Source organism: Podarcis melisellensis, assembly GCF_964234715.1.
Source record: "Podarcis melisellensis genome assembly, chromosome: 7".
In the NCBI taxonomy this organism is placed as follows: Eukaryota; Metazoa; Chordata; class Lepidosauria; order Squamata; family Lacertidae; genus Podarcis; species Podarcis melisellensis.
The window spans coordinates 51,180,443-51,195,864 of record NC_138539.1 but is presented as its reverse complement, the minus strand read 5'-3'; the positions used below and the strand labels follow the sequence as shown (position 1 = coordinate 51,195,864).

Here is a 15,422-nt window from a genome sequence, read left to right as displayed (position 1 = left end):
TGATAATTTTTGGCATCCTCTGAGTGATAGATCCCTTTAGCAATATCCTGCAGAATAATGGATCAGATTATTTTTTTAAAAAATGAAACCAATTTAACTTGCAGTAACTTATACAGCACCAGCTGTTATAGTTATTAGCACTTGCATCATCATCATCATCATCATTATCACTATCATAATCAGCATAAATATAATTACATTTGGAAAGATAAATTAGGACCAATACAGCAAATGCTGCATGGAGAGTTGTTTGTCCTTTATCTCTGACTTCTGAAAGCGCAATCCTCACAATGAATGTTAATGTGACCATCTTGACATGGTTCCTAGAAATAAGAAATGAAGCATAAGAGGAAATCATCTATTGTATTTTTTTTTATAATAATTTTTAATGATTTTCAAAACAGACAACAAACAAAACAAAACAAAAACAAACACACCTCAAAAGGCAAATACATACAAATAAAATTTGACTTCCCCATACCTCCCTTTCACTGCATCCTTATTTTACCATTTTTTAGCAACCCTTCAATCAATTCTAATTAACTCTCTTTAGATTTTCTTAACATTATCATTTACAGCTGTAATTCTCTGTTTCTTACCCCTTAACATCTTAACAGTCCACAATTTTACAACAATTTTTAAGATATACTTTAAATTTTCCCCAATCCTCCTCCACTGTCTCTTTCCTCTGGTCGCGGATTCTGCCGGTCATCTCTGCCAGTCCCATAAATTCAGTCACCTTCGTCTGCCATTCTTCCAGAGTAGGTAGTTCTTGCATCTTCCAATACTTTGCCAACAGGATTCTTGCTGCTCTAGTTGCATACATAAAGAATGTCCTATCCTTCTTTGGTACCAATTGGCCGACCATGCCCAAGAGAAAATCATCTATTGTAGAGCACACAGAAAAAATATACAGGGAGTATGTTAAGTAGGAAACATCCACTCTAATATATTTGGGTAAGGCTGTGACCCTGTGGTGCCTGGGAGGGCTTGTCAGGATTGAATGATACAGCAGATCCCACAGAAAAAGAGAACTACAGATGTAAGGGAAAATCTGCCCTTGCAAACCGTTCTGTTATAGGTTGGGAAGCTCCACTGCCTTTGTCACTCTGCTGTCAGTACTCTCTAACAGTGCTTCCAGCAAAAGGTGTGTGTGCTGGGGGCATGGCAGAGGTGGAGAGCAAGAGGTTAGGGATTGAAAACCTTCCCAATTCCTTCATTATGCCCCCAGATGGGGAGGGAGGTAAGTATGGCAGTCCTGGACCTGGCAAATTTATTTTCCCTCCCATTGGGAGTAATGGGGAGGTACAAAAAATATATATACAAAAATATGTATTGGGGGTGGAGAAGGACAGTGCTGGGTTTACATATAAGCTAAACAAGCTATAGCTTAGGGCCCCTCTCTCTTGGCCTCCGCCCAAAAATATACTACTTCTTAATTGTATTTCACTATTAATATACTTCTTCTTAATTGTATTTCAGTTCAACAATTATTTGATAAAATACATATTTTGTTATGTGCAAAATGCTTTAGATACCTATTAGGTCCATAAATTACCATGTATCTTATATTCAACACAAAAAACAGTGACAATTGGTTGTTGACAAAGGACAGCTGGATATATAAAGGGCCGCAATACCTTCAGTAGCTTAGGGCCTCCTCAAACCTAAATCCAGCTCTGGGGAAGGAAGAAGGAAGAATAGAGAAGCTTGCACATCCATCTTCCACCCTGCCATCTTGAGCCCAGCAGGCCACTGGATTAGGTCAAACGTGACCAACATAGCAACCTGTCAGTCACCCAGTGTTATCTGACATTGGAGATCTGTTGACTCCTATCTAAACAGTATAGGTTCTGTAGGCTGGAGCTGTTAGAAAACAACATAAACAATCCTTCAGCTAAGCCACTTTGCAATAGCAAGAAAAAAGGGCAGGGCAACGAGACATTGTTGAGTGGAACCTAAAGCTATCCATTCATATCTGAATAGCAGTAAATGAAAAATGTTCAAGGTTGCTCTCATTGACTAGCTGGAAGGTTCTGCATTTGTTCTGCTTTATTTTTTTTCCCCATTCAGCCTTTTTTATTATCTCCTCAGAGCCTTTGGGGCTTTTCCTGCTGTCAAAAATTAAAACACACCATTATTTATAGCCTCAGAAAAAAAATACATGGAAGCAGACTCTGCCCAGAATACTAATATATTGCCAGTGCTCACTTAAGCCCTTTAAAGCCATTATCTAAAAATCAAATTTAGCTGCATAAATTTATTCTGCATTTACATGAAGATTGACTTCTGCCTCAGTCCAACCTCTTTCCAAGTTGCTTTTGTTAGATCTCCTGGAGAACGACATCCGGATACTTTTTCATTTTGCACTTAAGCATAGTTCTTTCTGTTGACAGACATTTAAACATAACTGAAATATGAATTATAAATAAGTTTGGCAGAACAAAACTTGAAATCCCTATACACCTGCCCACTGAAAGCTCGATAGGAAGGTGAATAGCTGAAAGGATCATCCATTTATTAGCACCTGGATAATGACCAAAATGTGCCCCTGAATTGATTTACCAGCAACGCCTTTCCATAGTTGAACTGAAGAGGAGAAAATTAAAATGAATGAAAGAAAAAGTGAACTATCTGTGTTTAATCTCCAGTTCCATCAGAAATCGATTAACCAACTGACTTTGGGTCCAAAAGAATTAATTATACTCAGTCTCTGGTATAATTAACAACACTATGGCCATCTCCCAAAATATTCATTAAACAGTCAGGAACAATATGAAATTCAAATTAAAATTGGAAAAGAGATTAAATAGAAGTAGTCATCGCTAAAAAAGAATCAGAGTACATCTGAGATGAAATCATTTGAGCAATACAAAATTTGGAAATACATTTTGTGTTACATTTAATTATCATTAATTCCAGCACTGCAAGCTGGCAGCTATTTTAGGCTCATTACAAAGACTAAAATGGGTTGGAATTTTAATATGAATCAATCCTCATTGGAATAATAGGAATAGGAATCAAGCTTTCAGGAAGTTTAAAGCTAAAAATCCAAGTTGTCATTTTTTATTTCTTACGCTTGGCTGCACCAATCTGCATTTTAGAAGATCCCTTGATAGGTTTCTGGCAGCAGTGCCAAAAAAAATCAAGAAATATATATCTATTTGGAGTCCTTACGAACATACCTTGAAGATTCCACTGTTTCAGCATTACCAGTGAAGCAGGCACTTCTATGATAGAGGGGATTTCTAATGCTTACTTACATGCTTGCTTACCGGGAAGTTCTGGCCAGCGAAATAGGCTGGGAGATGGTTGCTGCAGAAGTGGCTTAAGTCTCATTGTGAGGGCAACTGGACATGCATAAGAGCACATAATTGTGCATTTTCATGATGGTAAATACAGTGAAAAATATCTACTTTATTGCCTCCCCTCCATCCATGAGTAATCATCTATCAGTACCAGCTGTTATGATGGCTGTGTTCTGCCTTCACAGTTGTGTCCAGGAATCCTTCTGAATACCAGTTGCTGGAAGCCATAGGTATGGAGGTTGCTAATGTGTGCGAAATCTACTCCCATTATCAACTTCAGTTGGCTGGTTAATTATAGCCATTCCTGGACAAGGGTAGCATGGTGGTCCATGCATTGGTAACCTCACAATCAGACTACTGTAATGCTCTGTATGAGGGGCTATACAGCACCTCATTTGGAAGTTGCAACTAGTACAACATGCAGCTGGTAGGGTGTTTGAAGGACTGCATTGACTGCCTATTTGCTACCAAGCCAAGTTCAATATTTTGTTACTGACATATAAAGAATTTGGGACCGAGATATCTAGCAAACTGCCTCTCCTGGTACTGACCACACTTTTAAGATCTTACAAGGAGACCCTGCATCATCTATAAGAAATATATACGGGCAATGAATATTTATAAGGAAATAATTGTAACTATAAATCTCATTAATTTTCATTGGTGATTCTGTTATTTCATCATTATGAATTGCTGGTTTTGTGAGGTGTCGGCAAGTACAGCACATGACATTATAAGACAACAGGATTTTGCGTTCACCATGTGTTAGAACTAATGCAGGCATCAGATCAGCAATATATCATGAGCAGCTGAGAAGGAAGTGTGGTTCCTTGGAGCAGCCTTCACCTGGTTCCTAGAATGAGACTTTCTGTAAATCTTCAGCAGCCTGCTTTGCTCATAAAACAAAACAAACTGATCTCTCAGAATAACAAATATTATATTCTGTTTTTGGTTTGCTTGAGATGGCCTGGTTGGTGCCCTGGAGCTCATAGAACCTCTTTTGATCTACTTGAGGCACCTCTGTTGCCGAGGGGAAGCAGAGACCATTTTTGCAGATTTGACCTTCCCTCTGCCATCCTCACCATACTATCTTCTCCTGTGCCTTGGAAGGTCCCTGAACTCTCTTGTCTCCCCTCTTTTGTTAGTAGAGGCACTCAGATAGTAGTTCTGTTGCTGCTTGTAGTGTTGGTGCATTTGTGCTTTTTAAAAGGGAGGGAGGAATGGACAGTCTTCTGCCATCTCATCTACAATAATGGTAAGAATATAAGAAAAGCCTGCCCATTGCCCCACCTAGTTCAGCATCCTGGGTGGGTGAGGGATGTGAGTGGCACTGTGGTCTAAACCACTGAGCCTCTTGCTGATCAGAAAGTTGGCTGTTTGAATCCCTGTGACAGGGTGAGCTCCCATTGCTCTGTCCCAGCTTCTGCCAACCTAGCAGTTCGAAAGCACGCCAGTGCAAGTACATAAATAGGTACTGCTGTGGCAGGAAGGTAAACAGCATTTGCATGTGCTCTGGCACTCATCACACTGTCCCATTGCACCAAAAGCGGTTTAGTCATGTGGTTTAGTCATGACCCAGAAAGCTGTCTGTAGACAAACACCGGCTCCCTCAGCCTGAAAGTGAGATGAGCGCCGCAACCCCATAGTTGCCTTTGACTGGACTTAACCGTCCAGGGGTCCTTTACCTTTACCTCATGGTGGCTAACCAGCTGCCTTTGGGAGACCCGCAATCAAGTCATGAGAGAGCATCACTTTCCCCCTTTTGATTCCTGGCAACTGGATTTTGGAGACACACTGCCTTTGGTAGTGGAGGTGGAATATAGCCTTATCCTCCATCAATTTGCCTAATCCTCACTGTAAAATCAATAGCATTCAAACCCCAAATATTATTACAATATTTCATGGCATCACTCATGAAAGCAATGCTAAAGTTCGGTCCACAATATTTCACAACTTCATTAGAGTCCAGCACTAATAAAATCCACAAACAAAATCATTAAAGAAAAAGGAATTTAAAAGAGAAACAATAGCTTAATGTTCAAAACATTCCCAAGTTGGGCCCACGCTGGGACTCCCCCACTCCCCAATCTCCCCTGCTACTGAATGATTATCACCAACCACACAAACATCTATTATTAGGAGGAAGAAACTCCAAAGCAGAAATCTTCCAGCCAGAATTAGACCCCTGTACTTTTCATTGCAGGAATTAAGTACTGGGGGTCTGAGCCGTTGGTCATATGCCACAAAGGATTAAGTAAATAAATGAGGAAATTATTAGCTGTTAAACAAGATGGGCAGAGTATATATTGTCTTTGTATAGTGCTTGTGCTCCATGGGGACTGGCTTTCTCATTAGTAAAGGACCTTTTATATTACTTCTAAAGTATTTGTAACTCTGTCAGAGACATGGTCGGCAGAGAGGAATCTGCAGAGGGGGAGGAAGAGGCAGAGGAAAACAGAAGCTTGATTCTTTCACACAACAAAAATGAGATAAGCCCCTCTTGCTCTGGAATGCTGCCTGTAGGTTTTTGCAGCGGCACAAAGATGAAAGAGCAGGATGTAGGTGGTAGGAGGGGGCTGGATTCAATTCCAGAGGCGGAGGAATTGGTTGCACCTGAGTTTCCAAGAAGCAAGAGGCGGAGCAAGGTATTAGAACAAAGGAAGATTGGCACGAAGCGGGGGAGGATGTGGTGTATATCTGGCCTTGGGAGGGGCCAGAAGCCATTTGAGTCAACTGACTCATTTCAGTGAAGTGCCCAGTTCTGTATTAACATTCAGACAGAATAATATCATCATAAAGCAAGTGCAGTAAATGTAGACATCACTGCATGATATCAATTATTGCATCATTTCCCCACCACCCACCAAAGTGAGGCAAAGCTATAGGTCTACTGCATACTGCTTCTGCAAACCAGTATACTTTTAAATTTGCCACTCTTGAATGCAAAGGAGTTACGAGATGGTGCATCATTGCAGATAAATGTGTTGAGGAATTTCCCCTTTATCCAGCAGAGAGAGAAAGGAATTGTGATCTTGCCTCTCATTTTATATCATAAAAATGTATCAAAGAAACATGGGGGTCCTTTTCTTATGTGCTCTTTTCATCATAACAATGCTTTCAAGAGATTTGAGAGATGATTGCATCCATTTAACAAACTTGTGAAATGGAAATCAAATGGTAATTGCATCGTATGCTGATGTGATGGTAATATGTTCCTAACGGATTTCATCTGGAACAAAGTAGCTGGGGCGAAAGAGTGTTCACTTTTCGTAAAAGCAAATAGTCATAGCTGGAGGGTCCCGAGAACATTCCCCCATCTATGAATCAGACTGAAATTTTATAGATTCACATTTTGCAGGTAGCTGAGCCATATCGAACTGACCCTATGCTGTTCTCACTAAACCATTCAATAATTTTATTATAATTGACCTTGTCCAGACCTGGTTTGAAAGGTCACTGAATTATTTAATGGATAACAAACAGTTTCATTTAAGCACACGGTTAACATACTGAAACTCTTCCCCCTCCCAAGCATCAAACAACACATTCCTACACTATGAATTCAATTTGACTTACCCCCATGAATATCATAAGATTGCAGCTGTATTCTGGTATCTTATTTCCTGGGAGTAAGCCCAACAAACCATAATGAGACTTACTTCCATGTATACATATCCAAGTTTGCACTATACAGCTAAAATACACTTTGTCCTCTGATGTAAAGAGTTTTTCACTGTCTCTAAGCAATATTTTAAATAAAAATGGGTGTGGCACATATCACTGGTCTTTTCCAAGCCAATTTATAGCACCATCCTATCTGCATCAACTCTGCAGCAAATCTCAATGATTTGATAGGGCATACTTCCAAGTGAGCATGTATAGGACTCCAATTTTAGGTGTTCTTACTTTCCCATGTTTGATTTGGTAAAAGAAATGGATTGGGACATTATATTAAGGACTGAATCAAAATAGGGGAGCTATTTTTTTGGGTAAACATTCTCTGCAGCGTTAAAAAGCTATAGTTTTCCATTTATAGATTGACGAGGAGTCCCATGAGCATTCGGCAATGATTGCCCAACATCTAAAGCATCAGTGTTTTACCTCAGTGGCATTGCCAGTTAGCTAACTTGATTGGCTAAGACATTGTGATGTCAACACATACATGATCTCCACTGCTGAGGATGGCTTGTATGACTTATCAAAAAAGATAATGACAATACAGTAAGGAGAAGAGGAAAAAACTGTAGAAGCAGTTTAGGGAAACAATGACAGTGAACAGGATGGTGTGTGTGTGTGTGCATTATCACCCTTCAGGGCCTTTTTTTAAAGGAAAAAGAAAGAAGTTCTGATGCTAATGTGCAATGGTTCTATGGTAGAGGCAGCAATCCACCACAATCAAATCAATATGTAAAAGTAAGGTAATCCCTAAATTTGGAAAGGTTAGCAATAAGCGTTGGATAAGTCTAGTGACCCATATAGTCCAGCCTCTTGTTTTCACAGTGACATACTAGAGGTGTATGGGAAGCCAGCAAGCAGGATGAATGCAACAGCCTTCTCCCCTCCTGTGGTTTCCAGCAACTGATATTCAGAAGCCTTCAACAGTGGAGACAGAACACAGAGATCAAAGTAAGTAGCCAAAGACAGCCTTGTCCTTCATGAATTAAGGTAAAGGTAAAGGTACCCCTGCCCGTATGGGCCAGTCATGTCTGACTCTAGGGTTGTGCGCCCATCTCACTTAAGTCAAATCCTATTTTAAAATCATCCAGGTTTTTGGCCCTCACTGTCTCTTTTGGGAGCAAGTGGCATAATTTAACTCATTGGTTCTCAAAGGGTGTGGCAGGAGATTTTGACAACAGTGGTGAGAAGATTCAAGGGCAACCGAATATTCAAACATTACAGTATAGCATAGTATAGTATAGTATAGTATAGTATAGTATAGTATCAAAAAAAAATTGGGGGCGGGTGGTGGCTATACAACCAGTAAAAGTAGCCGCAACTCTCTTCAAGTGCATTGGCTTTTCTTCAACAGTATTCCATGACATATTGCTGTGAACAGAGATTTTCAATTCTGACAAATATGAAAGATCAGAAAAGAGAAAGGATTCTTTGTGTTGATGAGGAGATGAGAGTTTGTTTGTCTCAAATTGGGCCTCTCGATGAGTTTGTAGACATACTTAAGGTACATGCGTAATAGGCACGTTTATATTTTGGGAATAATTTGTGGTCATGTAGCTTCCTTGTTTTGTACTTTCTAGATGTCCTGAATCTTAATGGTTGTGAAACACAGAACATCAGAAAATTAGCACCCTGCTCTTAAAAAGTGAAGAACAACAACTTGCAAGTGTATCCCATTTAATTCATTGCTTTGAAAATAATCCCTTTAGTTCTTCCCCACTGTGGCTTCCCCTAGCTTCTAATAAAATCAGCAAGAGTCCCCACTAAATTGATTCTGTGCAATAATCTCATCTGCATTTCTCATCGCCCATTAATTTATTTCTATAGCACATTAACTGTAAAACAGTTTTTTGCCCTTTTGGTTACCTCCAACTAATATATCATGGCTCCGATCAACAAATGAAAGATGCACTGTAATCAGTAAGTTATGCCCCTCAATAGTACATTTATAAAATAGTTTCTATCCTGGATAGGTTTAGAATAGTACTGGTGGGAGGGGGGAGTGTGGAATCAGTGCTCTTTTTTTTCTCTTCTGGACAACAGAAAAGAAATCTCTTAGAAGTAGACCAGTTGATTGCTTTGAGGCCTGAAGTAATCATAAAAAATGCCTAGATTGAGTTATTTTTCTGTGAAAGATTGGACTATTCTTTCCTCAAAACAGAGCTTTGAGATTGCCAGGCTACCCCCCCCCCCCCGCCCCACAACACAGTAGGGAGTGGAAGAGGGAGAGAGTTGTTCAAATTTTAAACTTTAAAGGAAACAATTATAGGCTAGTTCTCAGGCTTTTTGGTTTAGCAGGGGACGTAGCAATATAACAATAACAATAACATATTATTATTATTATTTATACCCCGCCCATCTGGCTGGTTTCCCCAGCCACTCTGGGCGGCTCCCAACCAAATATTAAAAACACATTACAGCATTAAACATTAAAAACTTCCCTAAACAGGGAATGGTGCCATTAGATTTTGCTGGGCCTTAATTCCTATCATCCCTTTCCCTTGGTCATTGTAGTTGAGGCAGATGAGAGCTGGGAGCCCAACAACATCTGCAGAGCACCACATTGGCCACCACTGGTTTGCTTTGTGTATGGGTAAAAACCATGTCTACATATTCATTTTCAGGAGCAAATTAGCTGATAAGATCTCAAGACACATCAACTCTGACAATCTCAGTTGCATTGCCAATATATCCCAATATAATATAGGTGTAACAGATCATCAAAAGGGTTGTGAATCAGATTTATACTGAATGGCATAGGTGCATTCTAGACAGTCATCGCTGACTGAAGAGCTGTTCAGTAAGATAGCTTTCAAAATAAGAATTGTTTGTCTCTTGCATGTCTGTCTCAGAGGAATATTTTGTGAATAATTTTGTGGATTTTATTTCTGAAGTTTGGCATGTGGCCACAATATTCCTTTAAAAATTGCCAAGACTTATGTATGTCAGAATAGTACATAAATCATTAAAAACCACACAATCCAAAACTAAAAACATAGTGAGAAATGGCTTTAATGCAGCAACAGTTGAAACAATGCAGGTGGCAAGTTAAATGTCATTGTTTTGTTACAAAAAGTGTGTTTAGCTAGCCATGCTCTCCTCCAGCCCTCCATTCCATTCTCCTTTCATTTTCTATATTTCTTTCATGTGACTACTGAACTTCCTTGGTTCTCATTGGGCCATGCTTGTGTGTTTGTGTGCTTGGTTTCCTTTCAACTTTTTCCTACTTCTGGAAACCTCAGGGTTCTTCCAAACATGCTGATGCTTCTCTGTTTCTCAGTGGCCTTTGATTTTGAATGCTTGCTGAACTTTGTAGTGTTCTAGGGGTGGGCATTTGGGTTTGGGACCTTTCTGAATCATTTGCAAATAATGAGCAATGAAATGGTTGGGGCTCCATTTCCAACATAGGGGTTTTTGATCAACTTTGTAGCTGTAAGCATGAAATTTCCCTTAGGAGTTTAAACTGTAGTCATCACTAGTGAAAATGATATGATCAGAATTTTTTAGGGAAATAAAAGGCCTTGTGCAGACCCCCTTAGTGTGTTCAAAATAAATGTTTAATAGGCACGTCCTCTCTAATTGCATTTTCTTAATTAAGTTAATAGAGCTGAGAACTGCGAAAGAGCACATCATGGTGTGAAGAAAATCTCACTCTCCAAGCAGCACGTCTCCCACTGAGGTGATAAAAACCCACAGAACTGTAATTAAATAAACACTAACTGTTTGTATCACAGGCTTAAATCTCCCATGCTACTTCAGAGGGTGATTAAAAGACTTCTCTTAACAAGATATACAGTCTTGAAATGCACAGAACACCTCTTCCACTTCCAAGATCTGTTCTTGGGGAGGAATTTACTTAAAGGTAACCAGAGAGCCTTGTGGCACATTTAAGACCAACAAATTGATTGTGCTATAAGCCAGAGTCCTCTTTGTCAAATACATGAAGAGGTCACCTAAGGGGATCAAGCATATATTCTGTCAGTACAGAAATAAGACAAAACTAGAAGAAATCAGAAAGTGAAGCCAAAATTAGGCAATGCAAAAAAGAGTTGACAGTGTGTCTCGAGACTCTACACAGCCCAAATGAATACAGAATTGAATCAAATGAATACAATCCAATCAACTTTGTATGAGCCGCTCCTGATCTGCAGCCACTGATGTAGAACATAGCATCAGCCATGTATCCTTCTGGACCACCTGGTGGAAATGGTTTTGAGGGGTATTGCTTTGCCATTGCTCCAACCTCCCAGAAACATACAGGCAAACTGATATAGATGGGGGAGAAGAGTTGAGATGGATCGAGGCAGATTAATGGAGACCATGACAGAATATGTAAAGCTTGCAACTGCTTTCAGGGAAATATGCTTACATGCATGAACACAAATGCGTACACAGACAGAGAGGGAGAAAGGATACTATCTGACAAATAATAAGGGACTTTCATGAACTCATGATGAAAAGCTTGACCAGTAGTTAATACAGAGGGATTATCTAGCCTTCCCACAAACCAGACCTTTTGAGTGTCCCCCCTCCTAATGTTAATAAAGCCATTCCATGTGGGTCTGGGTTGTCTGCTGAAGTGTGAACCTATCACCTGAGCCTCAAGCAACAGCAAAGGATCCATAAGTACCCCCAAGCTATGTACCCACTCCTTAAGAGGGAGTGTAATCCCATCAAGTGCAGGCCACCTCCCATCCATCCAGTCTAGAGAACCACCCACTAACAGTGCCTCTTTCTTATCTGGATTGAGCTTCAGTTTGTTAGCTCTTATCTAGTCCATTACTAAGGCAAGACATTGTTCCAAGACATCCACTGTCACACCTGCAGATGTAAAGATGAAATAGAGCTATATGTCATCATCACATTGATGACGATGTACTCCCAACATCCAGATAAACACATGCAGCAATTTCATTTAGATGTTAAACAGCATAGGAGACAGAATTGAACTCTGAGGAACCCCACATAGGGCCAGAGCACTCCCCAAGCATCACCCTCTGGAAATGACCACCCAAGTAGGACAAGAACCTCTGCAAAGCACTGCCACCCCACCAAATTCAGACATATGCTCCAGAAGGAAACCATGGTCGCTGGTATCAAAAGCCACTAAGAGGTTGAGGAGAATTAACAGGGACACATTTCCCTTGTCTCTCTTCTGACAAAGGCCATCAAACAGGGCAACCAAGCCCTTTTTGTGATAAAACCAGGCCACATTAAAATGGATCTAGGAAATCAGTTTCTGGTCCAAAAACCTGCTTAAGAACCTAGCCCAAGAAGGGGAGATTGAGAACCCACAAGTTGTTTTACCACTACCTTCTTCAAACAGGCAGGGGCCAGCCACCTCTCACAGGGATACATTAAACACCTCCCTGGCCCAGTCAGCTGTACCTCCCGGCTAGTTTTTGTCAGCCAAGAGGGAGCAAGGGTCTATAGCGTAAACTGTCACCCTGATTGATCTAAGCACCTTGCCCACATCTTTGAGCCTTACTAACTGAATCTCACCCAACACAATAGGACTAAATAGTGCTCTGGACACCCCTTGAGATTCATCTGCTGATTAACAGCGGAATCAAGTTTCTGGTGGAATTTTATCCTAAAAATGCTTTGCAGACAAGTCACAGCAAGCTACCACCAGTTCTGCCACTCCTTTGAACCAGACTATAAGAGGCCCTGCACTACTCAGAAAAGCTCTGCCGGATGACACATGAGGATGCAATGGAGGCAGGAAAGTATGCTTACTTTGCTGCCTTCACTGCCACGATGTAGGCTCGATGATGAACCCTCACCAGTGTTTGATTTCATTTGCAGTTTTCCTCCCCTTCTGTTCAGACTGTCTCCCAGTTTGTTTCCTCACACTAAGTTTTGGAGTACACAGCGAGCCAATTGGGTTCCACTCACAGCCCAAATGGCCCCTGGCTCACAAAGGCAGCCTCAGCCTTTGTAGCTGGAGTCAGGCAGGGTGGGAAAGGTGGGAAAGGCCTGCAGAGCAGGGAGCATGTCCTCCAGGACTCACAGCCAAGATGTTTATGAGCAACAAAGCTCTGTTGTCACCCTCTGTGCTGTAATATCAAAGCAGACTGAAGGAATCACAAAGCCATAAATGAGAAAGGCATTGTTTTCTGTGCTCACTAATATGAAACAAAAGTGCACATACAATTAAAACGATGCTTCTAAGAAGAATACTTGCTTTGCATATGCTATGATCTCTGAATGACTATCTACTGCAAAAGTAAAGGGAAAGTAATTCAAATCAAATCCAACAGAAGCTCTCTCAAAGTCTCCAAGAAAATGGCTTTGATATTATAATCATGTAATGAATTATTCACTGGGATATTTTTCACCCACTACACTGACATTAGGACTTGCTGAGAAAATGGGTTTGTGTGGATTGTTTGGGTTTTCTGTTCCCTTCTGTTAGCATTGTGTTTAAAAAGTGTTTTCATAAGGAATGGGAGTTTGCAAAGTGTTGATATGGGGCTCTGAAGACCAGTTGGCCATTTTTTACTTTCAGTTTTATAAATAAACTGTTTGATGCTGTTCATTTCCTCACAAGCTGGTCAACTGCATTATGCAAATAGCCCTGTTCACACAACAAATGTGCCTTACTTGGAGCTTTGTGAAGCTGTGACCACTAGTGAGCCTTACTGCCTTGTCACAAGGGTATCACTCTGTCAGTGGATGACAACAATTCTTAACTAGACATGAGTTCACCCAGACAAATAATTTTTTTGCTAGCTTTATTCAAACCTGGGAAAGCATGAGAAACTTCAGAGATTGAATCATAACCTCCCCCAATTTTGAGTTGGTTCCAACTATCTTTGAGCAGAGCCTAAATCACAATGGGATTTACACTCTCATGATGCTTTACTCTGAGGAAGGGAGAGAAGGCAACAGGCAATGGAAAGGGCTTGTGAGCACACAAGAGGGGGGGAAATCCCTTAGGGCAATAGTTTCACTATTTTCTGCACTGGTCAGGTCTCATGAGGAGTTCTTAAGTGGAACTCCACCTTATAAGGACATTGAAAAAGTGGGATATGTCCACAGGAGGGTGACCAGGACAGTGAGGTATCTACACTGACTACCAGTGGTTTTCCAGGGTTTCTGTCAGGACTTTCTCCCAGCTTTATCTGCAGATGCCGAGGGTTGAATTTGGGCCCTTCAGCATGCAAAACAGATGCTTTAAAACTAATGTATAACCCTCTTTTAATAATGGTGGTTCCCAGGTGGTCACCTATCCAGGCACTGAATATTTCTAGGCCTGCTTAACTGCTTAGCAGCAAGCTGTTGGTATGGTCTAAAGGTTCATAAAGTCGAGGAAGGAAGATGTAACTTTCCATAAGGTTCAAAACTTAAGCATAAATTTTATTCAGGGAAAGGATTAATATCTGCAAAATGAAGAATCAACCTTTAATGCATCATTTATTCCCTAGTACTTATACTGTGAAATGTTAGATGTTGTGCATTTCCAGTAAACAGGAAGCATTCTCCCAATGCTACTTCTAATGACCTGGGAAAGCGTTACATTTACCTATGGGTTTTATTCTGAATTATACTTTTGGGGGTCTACTCTGCATGATACTTCTTAAATCAGCTAATAAGACAGTCTAAATACTAAGACATGCTAAAACGAGGATCTGGACATGGACTGCATCAAAAAAAAAATATTCCCTCCAGCAAGAATGAGTAAAGTATAAGAGAATGTGCCAGCTTCTAAACAAAAAAGCAATTAAAAGGACATATAGGGTGTGAACATATATCTGATATACGGTAATATATTGGAGGCTAAATGTTGCGAGTATCATTGGAGCAATATTTCATGCACCACAACTGGTGTGCTTTTGCATTGGTCCTTTTGCAATGCTCCATACAGCAACATGAGCCCAGAGTTTGTCATGACACCTGAATAATAATAATAATTTACTAGTACGACACGTCTTACCAAGTAACTCAATGTAGTTTTCATTAAAAACACTCAGTGACCGAGTCTCATACTGTCTTCCACCAAGAACATTGCAATGGTACAGGAAGAACAGTCCTGGGAAACAGCAGACATCACCCTAGTTTCACGTTTTATGGGCAGATCCAAGGTGGATTTCTTCAGTGAATTCTTCTTTTGTAGCCAAGGATATATTTTGCAGTAACTATCATAGCTAATTTAAATGACCTTTATTTTGGCAGGTCTGGATGATGCATCCGTCTCTCTCAAGAGACAATGGAAGAGTGCACCATCAGGAGTAAAGTCAAACCATTGAATAGTTACAGTGCCTGCTGTGGCTTATAGAGACCAATATGGGAGAGACATGTTTTAATGCAGCTGGGGCAGATGAAGGCATCCAGCTTCACTGGCAGAGATGCACCATGGTGTTTCTCTTCTCTGTACTCCTCCCATTTCTCCTCTGGTCATTTCAGTGGTACCGCTACATACAAACAACAATTGGC

At 40.5% G+C, this 15,422-nt stretch overlaps 1 long non-coding RNA gene across 1 annotated transcript; it reads right to left on the bottom strand.

The window, feature by feature from the left end:
- Positions 1–255: 255 nt before the first annotated feature.
- LOC309373967 lies at positions 256–7,356 on the bottom strand. Its single transcript, XR_014170319.1, has 4 exons — positions 7,083–7,356; positions 2,276–2,382; positions 1,641–1,866; positions 256–323 (listed from the first exon to the last, which is right to left on the bottom strand). It is a non-coding gene; the product is annotated as an uncharacterized lncRNA (long non-coding RNA).
- Between the last annotated feature and the right edge of the window lie 8,066 nt (positions 7,357–15,422).